Source organism: Brassica rapa, chromosome A07 (assembly GCF_000309985.2).
Source record: "Brassica rapa cultivar Chiifu-401-42 chromosome A07, CAAS_Brap_v3.01, whole genome shotgun sequence".
NCBI lineage: Eukaryota > Viridiplantae > Streptophyta > Magnoliopsida > Brassicales > Brassicaceae > Brassica > Brassica rapa.
This window is the reverse complement of record NC_024801.2, coordinates 8295311-8308127: the sequence shown is the minus strand read 5'-3', so window position 1 is coordinate 8308127 and position 12817 is coordinate 8295311.

Genomic DNA, 12817 nt, shown 5'->3' with positions numbered 1-12817 from the left:
AAGCCGGATTAACCCTGCATACGGCATCTACATCCGCTCCACTATCTTTATCCTTGGAACCTTGCACCCGTTCAGCTGTCTGTGAGTTCAATCCAAAAGATGCTTCAACTGCTTCTACTTGTCTAATTAAATACTCATCATCATCCATTTCGAGTGATGCATTCATTTGCGACAAGATATCTCGGTCGGACCTTAAAAAGATCATTTTTTTTCCAACAATCTCTTTAAATGTCATGAAAACATTAGAAGACTTGTCTGTCCTATGAAGAACCTTGAATATTTTATATTCAGTGTCGGTTGCTATCTCCACTGGTGCGGCTCCTTTACCAACCATTTCACTCTCTCCATCAATTAGCCAATAACACATTTCAACCTCTATGTCTCTTCCCAACAAACCATAAGCAGCAAGAATACTATCTTTGAAACCGTTAACGCCTTTGATTTGCGAGAAGTCGACTGCTCTACCCATTATCTCATTATCTATCTTGAAATCCCAACCACCATTATCATACATTTTCCACCGACCAGCCATAACAACAACGTGTGACCGTGAGTTTCCTATACCTCCAACGAACAATTACAATTAAATTTATACTAACAAAAACATAAAGATTTGGCAATGTCGAAGGGACATAACAGTGTACATTCAGTGGTGTTGCTACTGCTCGCCTGAGCTTTACCACCAAAACTTCCACCGGAGCCACGCACACCGCTATTGGTTTCCAACATTTTCAGATCTGGTGGATGCATTTCGCCGAACATCTCTTCTTCTACGAGGGTTTCTTTATATTATCCACCAGACCATATTATGTCTCACCATTATCAATTAACCACATCCACTAATTATTTTATTAAATTTATCACCAAGGATTGTACGGCTACTATTTGCGGCGCAAAAAAAATAAGAGGTAAAACTATCCAAATTTACCTCGGTAAACTATCCAAATTGTACTACCGGGTCGGACCGAGTTTCGCACGTGTGAGAAAGTCTTTGGGTCGAATTTGATGAGTCGTGTGGGTTAATTTATGTGGGTTGCTCGCGTTACGTTTTTGGGTCAAAAGGCTAAAAGCGTCATCAATTATTTATTTCTCCACTAGGTATGCAAATGCCCAATAAAAACTTGGACCGACCCATTCCGACAATTAAAAACTTCACGCGACCCCGTATATAACGGTCTCTTATAAAACTCCCTTGCAAGTTTGATAAAGCATCATTTTCAAGAATAAGGTCAAGACAATAATCTAAAGAAATATGGCTATGTTGTATTATAAGAGGTGAGACTTATATATGTATTAATAATTACAATATTATATTCTATTGTGTTTTGGGTGGAATCACGTGAGAAAGAGAGAGATGAGTTGAGAGTGATGTTGACTCAAGAGAGAGAGAATCAATTTTGTACTGAGATCTATATCTGTTACAAAGGGAGAGTACATGTATTTATAATGAAACAAAGTCGGTGTATAAACCGACTATGAGCAACAAGACAAAATTACAAATGGACATCTGTAGTGATGATGATGCAAGGACCACTTGGAGAGAAGAGGACAAGTGTCTTTTTGGATAATCATCTTTTTATAATTATTTCTTTAACACTCTCCCTTGATTATCCAAATTTGTATTACGTAGTGCCTCGTTAAAAACATGGTCATGGAAAATCTCATTTGGACAAAAACCATGACAAGGAAAAAAGAGTACACTGCCGTAATCACCCTCTGAAAAAATATTGGACATAACTTCCTCTTCACAAATCACGCAAATGCCGCATTCCGATACCGTAGACGTGTTTTCGGAATGTTGTTGTCGGAAGAGCTTTGGTGAACAAGTCAGCCGGATTTTCGCATGACCGTACATACTTGATGTCCACTTCTTTATTTTTCTCGAGCTCCCTTATGTACGAGAAAAATCTTGGAGGGATGTGCTTTGTTCTGTCACTCTTGATATAGCCTTCTTTAAGTTGAGCAACACAAGCCGAATTGTCTTCAAATATTTTCGTCGGCTCTTTCTCGTTGACTATTCCGCTTGATTCTTGAATGTGGTGACTCATTGACCAAAGCCACACACATTCTCGACATGCTTCGTGAAGCGCGATAGTTTCTGCTTGATTCGAAGATGTCGCAACCGGAATTTGTTTCTGAGACCGCCAACGCCAAGAGATTGCGGTTCCACCAATTGTAAAAATATAGCCGGTTTGCGATCGAGCCTTATGAGGATCTGATAAATATCCTGCATCTGCAAAACCAACCATACGAAACTCGGGTTTTCTAAAAAACATTAACTCTAAATCAACTGTACCTTGGAGGTAACGAAATAAGTGTTTTATTCCTTCTCAATGCCTGCGAGTAGGAGCAGAACTATATCTCGCCAGTATATTAGTAGCAAAAGCTATATCTGGTCTGGTACAGTTTGCAAGATATAACAACCCACCGATAGCACTCATATAAGGTATTTCTGGACCTAATATCTTCCCGCTATCTTCGCAAGGCCTAAAAGGATCACTCTCAACATTGAGAGTTCTACCAATCATTGGAGTACTCAAAGGAGTCGCTTTGTCCATACGAAAGCGTTTCAATAACATTTTCGTATAGTTTGATTGATGCACAAATATTCATTCTCGGAGATGCTATATCAGGAGCCCAAGACAAAACTTTTTCTTGCCGAGATCTTTCATTTCAAACTCCTCTTTCATATGAGTTCGAGCATCATCAACCTCCTTTTGAGTTCCAATTATGTTCAGGTCATCTACATATACATCAATGATCACAGAGCCAGATGACGATTTCTTTATAAAAACGCATGGAAATATCGCATTATTCACATATCCTTTCAAAAGATATTCACTTAAGCGATTGTACCACATGCGTCCAGATTGCTTTAATCCGTAAAGTGATTGCTGTAACTTGACCGAACAAATCTCCTTGGATTTTTCTTTCAATGCTTCAGGCTTTTTTATTCCCTCGAGGAGCTTCATATATATATCGTTATCCAACGATCCATACAAATATGCAGTCACAACGTCCATGAGATGCATTTCAAGATTTTTAGACGCCGCTAGGCTCATCAAAAATCTAAACATAATTGCATCAATTACCGGGAAAATACGTTTCCTCAAAAACAATTCTCGGTCTCTGAAAAAAACCTTGGGCAATAATCGGGCTTTATATCGTGTTACTTTATTTTTCTCATTTACTTTTCTCACGAATACCCACTTAAACCCAACATGATTTATATTCTCAGGTTATGATTGGGAGCCGTGGTTTTCACTGTGACGGAAGCGTTATTGTAAATTTTGATGCATCGTCACCAATCAACAACAATTAACCAAAGTGGTGCGCTATTGGGAATTCTTTTTTTTACGGAAAACGATGCAAGTGCAGTATTAGTTTGGTGAAGAAAAGTGTATATTTTCTTGCTACAGTAATTCTGCATGGTTTTGCATGTGGGACGTTTGATATTTGAGGTTTTATATACATTTTAAAATAATAAAATAATAAGAAATAGCTATATGTAAAATAATGGAGTTTCATGCGATGTTTATATAACAGTAACAATTAAACAGTAACAATGTGTTTATTAAATATATTTCCCCACAATTCCATTGTTACTGTTTAATGCTTCATTATTTTAATTATATTAAAAAGAAAACTTAATAACCAACATACATTTTAACAAATAAGTAAATTGTAAATGCAAAAATCATGAGTATATTGTAAATGCAAAAGTATATTGTAAGTATATTTTAAACAAAAAAATAAGGTATTTAGTTTTATAAATGATTTAGGAATGTTCTTTTAGTTTTTTTTTAAATTAAGGTATTTATGAAAATAGTTATCTTTTAAAAATAAATTTGAAAGGTAGTATCAAAGTTTTAGTAAAATTGAAATCTTCCTTATTGTTTAGTATGATTATGCATCATATAAAATAAAATAAAAATTTCTTTTTATAATTAGTAAAAAGAATTTATTACAGTACTATTTTATAAATAGTTTATATAAAATATATACATCACAGTCAGTTTTTTTATTAAAATTATTTTTAGAATTTTGTAGTTATCCTAAGCAAACAAATTTAATTGTAACTAGATTTCCACCCGCACAACCGTGCGGGTATATATTTTCACATTTATATATATATATATATTTGTTTTATATAATTATTATATATTTTTAATGTTACTCACATATTTAAATGTTTGAATAATTATGCCAAATATAATAATTTTATAGTTTTCATGCTGTAAATTAAAATCATCACATATATATGTTTCTTATTATATATTTGTCTTATTGAATTTGCGTTAGATTACTAAACTAAATTTTTTAATGCATAAAACAACATATATGAAAACAATTTTGTATTTAATTTATTATAATCATGATCCGTAATTCAAATCGCTAGATTTTTTTAGTAATTTTTTAATGTTTATTAATTTTATATAATAAATTACTGTATATTAAAAAGTTTAAGATAAATTAAATTTTTATACATGTATTATATAGTTTACTAATATTAACCCGTTCTACCAACGTATTATACTTTTAGCATAAATATTTTATATTTATGAAAATAAAATATGTTAACTTATCAATTTAAAATAATTTTATCATATTTTATTCAATATAACATTTTTATTTTAAAATGATAGATATTATTATAAAATTGATAAAATAGGTATAATTTTATTCTTTTAGTAACATTTCATTACTAATTACAAAATTAGTTGAAAATATTTGTATTCAATTTATGACAATTAAGATCTTATTATAATCTTTTTCAAGAGATTTGTTAGAATTTTTTTTTTTTTTTTTAAAAAAATTTAAAAGATATTATGATTAAAGTAGTTAAAAATATTATATATATTAGAATTAGTGATATACATTTAATATAAAATTTAAATGATGGTCCAAATAAAAATATCACTCATCAAAAAATCATGTTTTTTACTTTATTAGAAAACAAATTTGAAAGAAATTAAAATAAAAATAAATATTTATTTCTAACAAAATCTTTAAAAATTATTAGTAAATGTATTTGCAAAATTAATTAATTTCATTTTATTTAAATTTTCGTTTATAAACCAAAACTATATTCAATTTTAATTTCTAATTATATTTTATGATAACTTAAATTAAAACTAACTAATTTTTGAAAGTAAATTTAAAAAGATTCTAAGAAGATTTTAAAAATATTTTGTTAGAACATTTTAAATATATTCATTTATATTTCAAATAAAAAGATAAATATATTAAAAGATATAATAATGAACTTATGTAAAATATGATATTTTCTAGGAATGGTCCAAACTAAAAAAATCACACATGAAAAGAAGTAATGACTTCTGTTTTAATATATAAGATTGACTTAAACATATTTATTTTACATTACTTTTCTATGAAAACTGCATTACTGTAATAGAATAGCCGTTTGCCGTTAAAAAAAAAAAAAAAAAGAAAACTGCATTACTTTTCTACCAAAACCGCACTACCTTTTTTTATCAAATCCGCACTTGTCCCGCAAACCGCTTGTACTGCAGTTGGACCGTACCGCACTTTAATTCCGCACCGCTTATTTATCTAAACCGAGGTTACCATTCGGACCCTCAGGCGATATGACTATAGGTCCAAATACATTTCTTTTATTCGGGGAGAGTAATTCAATTTGAATTGCCTTCTTCCACTCCTCCCAATCATGTCTTTTTTTGACATTCTAAAATGGACCTTGGATCGGGATCATCATTTTCATGATCGATCTCTTTGGACATAGAAAAGGAGAACATTCCATCAACATCTTTTATCTTATTTCTGATCTATATCTTTTCATCACGGGCGTAGTTGATGGAAATCTCATACCTTTTTGTTTCCTTCCCGTCATCTAGACCATCTTTATCTATGCCTTCCTTCAGACATTTTTCAGTATCAGGTTCTTCTCGAACCTTACTATTTTGCTCATCCAATTTTTTTTTCTTTCAGAAATTTTTATCTTTAGAACCCGCTGGCCTCCCCCTCTTTAATTGAACCCGAGGTTCATTCATTATGTTTCCATCAGTTTGTTCTTTAGGAACATCAACTCTTGAAGGAATATTTTCAGCGGGTATACATGACTTTGTCACCCTTCTTGTATCTGTGAACGCATCTGGTAACTGGTTTGCCAAATTATGCAAATGCATAATTTTCGTGAACTTCCAGTTCTCTTTGATTCATAGGAGGATCAAGGTGTAACAACGACGGTGTACACCATGTAATCTCTTGAGGAATTTTCCTAATTCCTCTCCCTAACGCTGGAAATTCATCCTCATTAAAATGGCAATCGACAAATCGTGCCGTAAACATATCACCAGTTACTGGTTCCAGATATCTTATTATACTTAGTGACGTATAACCCACATATATTTCCAATCTCCTTTGTGGGTTCATTTTTGTTCTTTGTGGCGGGGCTATCGGAACATAGACTGCACACCCAAAGACACGGAGATGGGATACATCTGGCTATTGCCCAGATGCCAATTGTAATGGGTAGTACTTATGATATGCACTACGTCTTAACCGAACCAGTGCAGCCGCATGCAATATAGCATGTCCCCATACAGAAATTGGGAGCTTTGTTCTCAAGACTAACGGTCTTTCAATCAACTACAACCGTTTTATCAATGACTCGGCCATGCCATTTTGTGTATGCACATGGAGAACTGGATGCTCTATATCAATCTCCATTGACATACAATAATGATCAAAGGCTTGCGATGTAAACTCCCCAGCATTATCAAGCCTTGCTTTCTTAATAGCATACTCTGAGAACTGCGTTCTCAACTTTATTATCTGGGCAATGAACTTTGCGAAAGCCGTATTGTGTGTCGTCAAAAGAGACACACTTGACCATCTACTAGATGCATCAATCAATACCATGAAATAATTAAACGCCCGCACGGTGGGTGGATCGGCCCACATATATCACTATGTATTCTTTCTAAAAACATTGGTGATTCATTGCCTACTTTTGCTAGTGATGGCCGAGTTATAAGCTTTTCTTGAGAACATGCATTACATGTAAACTCGCCTGTTTGAAAAAATTTCCGTCTTTCAACGGGGCCATTCGAGTTTTGCACTATCTTTCTCATCATGACTGAACCAGGATGTCCTAACTTTTCATGCCATATCTTAAATGTATCACTAAACTTCATATTTACCACCGCATAGGACTCATTCATGGTTATTTTCGTACAATATAGTCCTGAGGATAACATTCTTAACTCTTCCAATATATGTTTCCTCTCGGACTTAATGCAAAGAAATTCAATGCCATCTTTACTCATAGTCTCAATATGATATCCATTTCTTCGGATATCCTTAAAACTTAACAAGTTTCTATGAGACTTGAGGGACTACAATGCATTACTTATTTCAAATATTGTTCCCCCTGGCATTGAAATTTTGCTCTTCCAAAACCCATAATAATCTTTGCATTACCAGATATTGTACTTACGCTTCCAGCGTAATTTCTTATTTTGAGACTGGAGAAATATTTCTTATCTTTAATTATCGTGTGCGTTGCGCCCTATCTGCTAAACACAAATCTACATCCATAGTCTCAAAGTTTGGCATTTTCTGAATATAAAATATTCATAAAACATATATTATTAAACATCAAAGAAATATAACATATATCTTACAACAAAAGATATAAATACTATAATACAGTCTACTTATATCACATCGATTTATATCACTCATTGATACTCTCTGGCTCAACCAGAAAGTCTGATACGTCGAGATGAGTATCATCGTTTAAACCATGAAAGGATGGCCCAGGTTCATCAGAGATGAAGTTAGTTTCACCTCTTCCTTTCTCTTTTCCCTTTTGGGATTCTCTATACAGATCGGCTAAATGTTTTGGTGTACGACAATTACGTGCCCAATGACCTTTCATGCCGCATCTGTAGCAAACCTTTCCCGTTTGCCTTTTATCATCCTGGCCCTTTTCATTCTTTTCATTTTCGTGGAAGTTCTTGTTATCTCTTTCATCATAGGGACGAAATTTTCTTCCTCGTCCTCTTCTACGACCATGATAACGGTTTTCACCACGTCCATGACCTCGTCCAGTGGAACGAGCTTGATGGTTTAAAGTCACGAGTTGATTATTCTTCTCCGCAACAAGGAGGACTTGCATCAACTCCGAGTAACGGGTATATCCATTCACCTGGTACTGTTGCTGCATGATTACATTTTCAGGATGGAACGTAGAGAGAATTTTTTCGATCATATCATAATCAATTATTTTCTCTGCACATAACATTATCCTCGAAGTAATTCCTAACATCGCGGAATTAAACTCACTAACACTTTTGTAATCCTGGAACCGGAGATGGATCCACTCGTGTTTAGCTTCCGGTAAGATCACATATTTCTGATGATCGAACCTCTCTTTTAAAGATTTCCAGAGGTCACAAGGATCCTCTTTTGTAATATATTCATCCTTTAAACCATCGTGGATGTGGTGTCGTAAAAATATCATGGCTTTTGCCTTTTTCTCATCCGACACCATTTTTGAACTATCGATGGTTTCCAAAAGCCTGTTTCCTCTCAGATGCATTTTTGCACCCACTGCCAAGGTCATATAATTATTTTCCGTTATATCCAGGGCATTAATTTCGAGCTTTGTCAAATTCGACATCATAACTGTATTCATAGAATAATTATATAAATATAATAATTACGAGAATTTAAATGTGTAATTTAAATGCAGAAATTAAAGGCTTAAAATAAAAGCAAAAATTAAATTGCAGAAATTTAAATTGCAGGAATTTAAATAGCATAAATAAAATCAGGAGGCTCAGCCTACCACATGATCCGAGGAGTCATAGACTGCCATATTGATTATTTTCAAAGTCCGAGGAGACATGGTCTACCATTTTGACTTTTTCTTTTTTCAAGGCCCGAGGAGACTTAGTGTACCATTTTTGACTTTTTCTTTTTTTATTCACGGAAGCAAAGCCTACCACGTGTTTCTCGGATCGTGAAGGCATAACTACCATAACGATCAGTCGGGAAAGACAGCGCCTATCATCCCGAAAAACAAACGGAGAAGGCCTAGTGCCTCTCACTCCATAACATTATTAAAATTTAAATAAATTAAGTATATTGAAATACATAAGTTTAAACATTACCTCGACTGGTTTAAGAACTTTCGGATTGATAAGCTTCGGTAAGAACTTTCGGATTGATAAGTTTCGGTTGGTTAGTGCTTCGTGCTGATAAAATGTTGTATAAGAAGAGGTGAGACTTATATATGTATTAATAATTACAATATTATATTATATTGTGTTTTGGGTGAAATCACGTGAGAAAGAGAGAGATAAGTTGAGAGTGATGTCGACTCAAGAGAGAGAGAATCACTTTTGTACTCAGATCTATACCTGTTAAAAAGAGAGAGTATACGTATTTATAGTGAAACACAGTCGGTGTATAAACCGACTATGAGCAACAAGACAAAATTATAAATAGATATTAGTGGTGATGATGCAAGGACCACTTGGGAAGGAGAGGACAAGTGTTTTTTGGATAATCATTTTTTTATAATTATTTCTTTAACACACTGTAAACTCTTCTATATAATTTTCACGACTATTTTACTTTCTGTCTCGCATCACATGCCATCATTGTAAAATAATTGTCATGAAATCTTTTTTGTTTATTGTGGTTGGAATCTAGTGGAGGCCTACGATAATTTCCCTAACATTTTTTTCTTTTCAATTTGACTAGTGAAAACTGAAAGCTACACCACAAAGCATATTAAATCTGTCGTTTTATCGACGAAAATAATCCTTTTGTAGAGATAAATATATATATTTTCTCGTGTAACTCCTATTTCTCCTCCTTGATAGCTCAAATAATTAAGGAAATTCCCCTTACTATTAATTCTTCACGGTTCTGTTAATGATTATAATGAAAATTAGAATCGGATACGTGGTAGTAGATCACTAATAAAAAAAAAAAACTAAAAAAGAGTTCCCACAGATGTCTTTCATTAATCTATTTCTAAAAATTTAGAACTTATTTGATATGATGTTTACTATTTGAGATTATACATAGAGAAATACCCTAAGATAGCACTAAAAAAGTTTTTGTCACAAATATAGACTCCAAAGATCAAAATGACCAAAATGTTTCATTAAAGAGGTAAATATACATTTATACCCTTAGGGTTAACTAATCCAAACTTTAGGGTTTAGAGTTAAGGGGTGAGGATTTGAGATTGAGATTTAAAATTTTATAAAATAAAAAATAAATATTAAAAATTTGAAAATAAAAATTTTAAAAATAGTTTCAAAAAGTATTTTCAAATTACAAAAAGAAAATTTGAAAAACAAAAATAAAAATAAAAAAATGTAAAAAGTTTGAATTTAAAAACATATAATCTAAAACTATAAAAAATACATATTTTGTAATTTTTTTAATTCTTTTTAATTTTTTAGATATTTGGGATATTAGGGTACTTTGCCTATTAAATGAAACATTTTTGTCATTTTCCTCCTTGTGATCTATTTTTGTGATCAAAACTTGAAGATGGTCTATTTAGGAGAATTGTTCTTATAGATATAATATACAGTAGAACATCTATAAATTCATATTTGATAATTTAATAATTTCTATAAATTAATAATTTCTCCTATCTCAACTTGGGCTGGTTCAAAATTTGAAACAAATCGATAAAATAATAAGATAATATTTTTTTATAAAATTCTATCTAAAGATATGGTCTCATTAAAATTATAAATTAATAATTTATATGTATACATATTTTATATAAGTAAGAACCTATCATTATATTGTTTGTTTTATATTCACAATAGAATTATTTTTATATTTTCTTAACACTTAATATATTTTTTGATGAGATCTAGTAATATTATATCTTAAACCATATTTAAATTCTATACACTATATTTTATACACACCAAATAATATAAATTTCAAAAAATAATAATTAATATATATACACTAAAATCAAATATTTTTCTTATCTTAGAATAAATATATCTTAAATAAGAAATCTAAATAAAGAAACTTCATAAATTAATATCTCTATAAATTAATAAAATTTCAAAGTCCCAACATTATTAATTTATAGAGGTTTAACTGTACTAACATTTTTGTGTTAGTATTTGTGTACACATTTGTGTTATGTACACTTTTATTCTTATGTTATATACTTTTATCTTTAATACATTTAATTACACCTCGTATGTAAGCCATTCAAATAGCAAGTAAAATAATTTTTAAAGGATACAAGTTTTGAGAAGTTGTAGTCTTAGGACTACATTGTAGACGTACATATAAGGTAATGAAGTCAATAGTTTCTATGCAAATAATATTTTTTATATATTTAGCTAAAGAGGATAAAGTCATAACAGTAGATGTATTTAGTTTAAAATCCTACAAAAAATAGTTAGGTCCATGAAAAATGTTTCCGTTTTAATAAAAGAATGGATGTACATGAAAAGTGGAAAACTTTTACAATAAATGGAAGATACGCTACATTGTGAAAATAAAAATGTAAAAGTAAAAAATAAATAAAAATAGATGATAAAGTAAAGATAAAAAAGCTTGTCTAAAAATGGGAAATGGCGATATGGGACCAATCTTTCAGCTCCTCATGCTTTTCGCAAAATGTTGAAGCAAAATATGACATATCGATATCACCCATATGGTGGTGTCCATAAAAACAACCTTTACATATATACATTACACGCACGCTTGCTAATCTGCAATGTTTAACTTTATAACGTATACTTATGTTCAATCCTTTACAATTAGTAAATGATAAATCTTTTGTTACCAACACACGGGTGGTTGCCGGTTGGTAATGTGCGATTTCGTGTTCGATTTTACTCAGCACAAAGTCAAAGTGCGTATCGCTTTTTCCACTTTTAGGCTTCGGCCTGAGTGTTCTATAGGTTTGCAGAAAACTCCTGTCAAAGGACAAACTCGGGTATGACCGGACACCAGTGCTAATAAAAAAGAACCTATCCAGCTATCCTCCTCCATTATAGTGTTTTTCTTTTATGTATATTGTTATAGTATTAGTATATTATTTACTTAAACTACGAATTTAGATTATTTTAGTCTATAAATACTTCCTTTTGACTCTCAATAAAGGTTATGATTGGAAGGGCAGGATAAGTGCATTTCTCCTGCATTACATTCACCATTCACATTTTTCTGTTTGCAAAAACAGTTTAAGCGGGAGATCTACATGTAGTTCAATATTTTTGTTTTTTTGGAAAAAGCAAGAGATCTTCATGCAGATCTCATCCGCTAACATTTGGTGGTGTTGATCTGCTTTTTTTTTTTGATAATAAATAATTTTGTTACAAACACTTAACTTTAAAATATATTTATCTGATTTTCTAAATAATGTACAATGATTAGCTCAAACTATATAGTTTACACTAATAATGTTTGTATTGTTTTAAAATTATAAGCATGACGTTCAATCACCGACAAAACACATTTTCAAAGGAAGAAGATATAAATCTTCCTACATAAATATCAACATGAGTAAGTAGTTAATATTTTTTCTTATGTTTTAAAATAGTTAATATATAGGTAAATGATTGAAATTTTGTAAATCTATTGAGAGAAGACAATTTTAAATGAAATCTTAACCGAGAACGTATATTTATTGAGTTGTACGGTCAAATAATTTTCATGAGTAATTACCGTTTCAAATATCTTACACCCACTGGTACAGAGTTTCCCGGTGGTAAATTTAACCTAAAGTTCAATATTTGTATAACCTACCGGTTCTCTCAAGAAAATC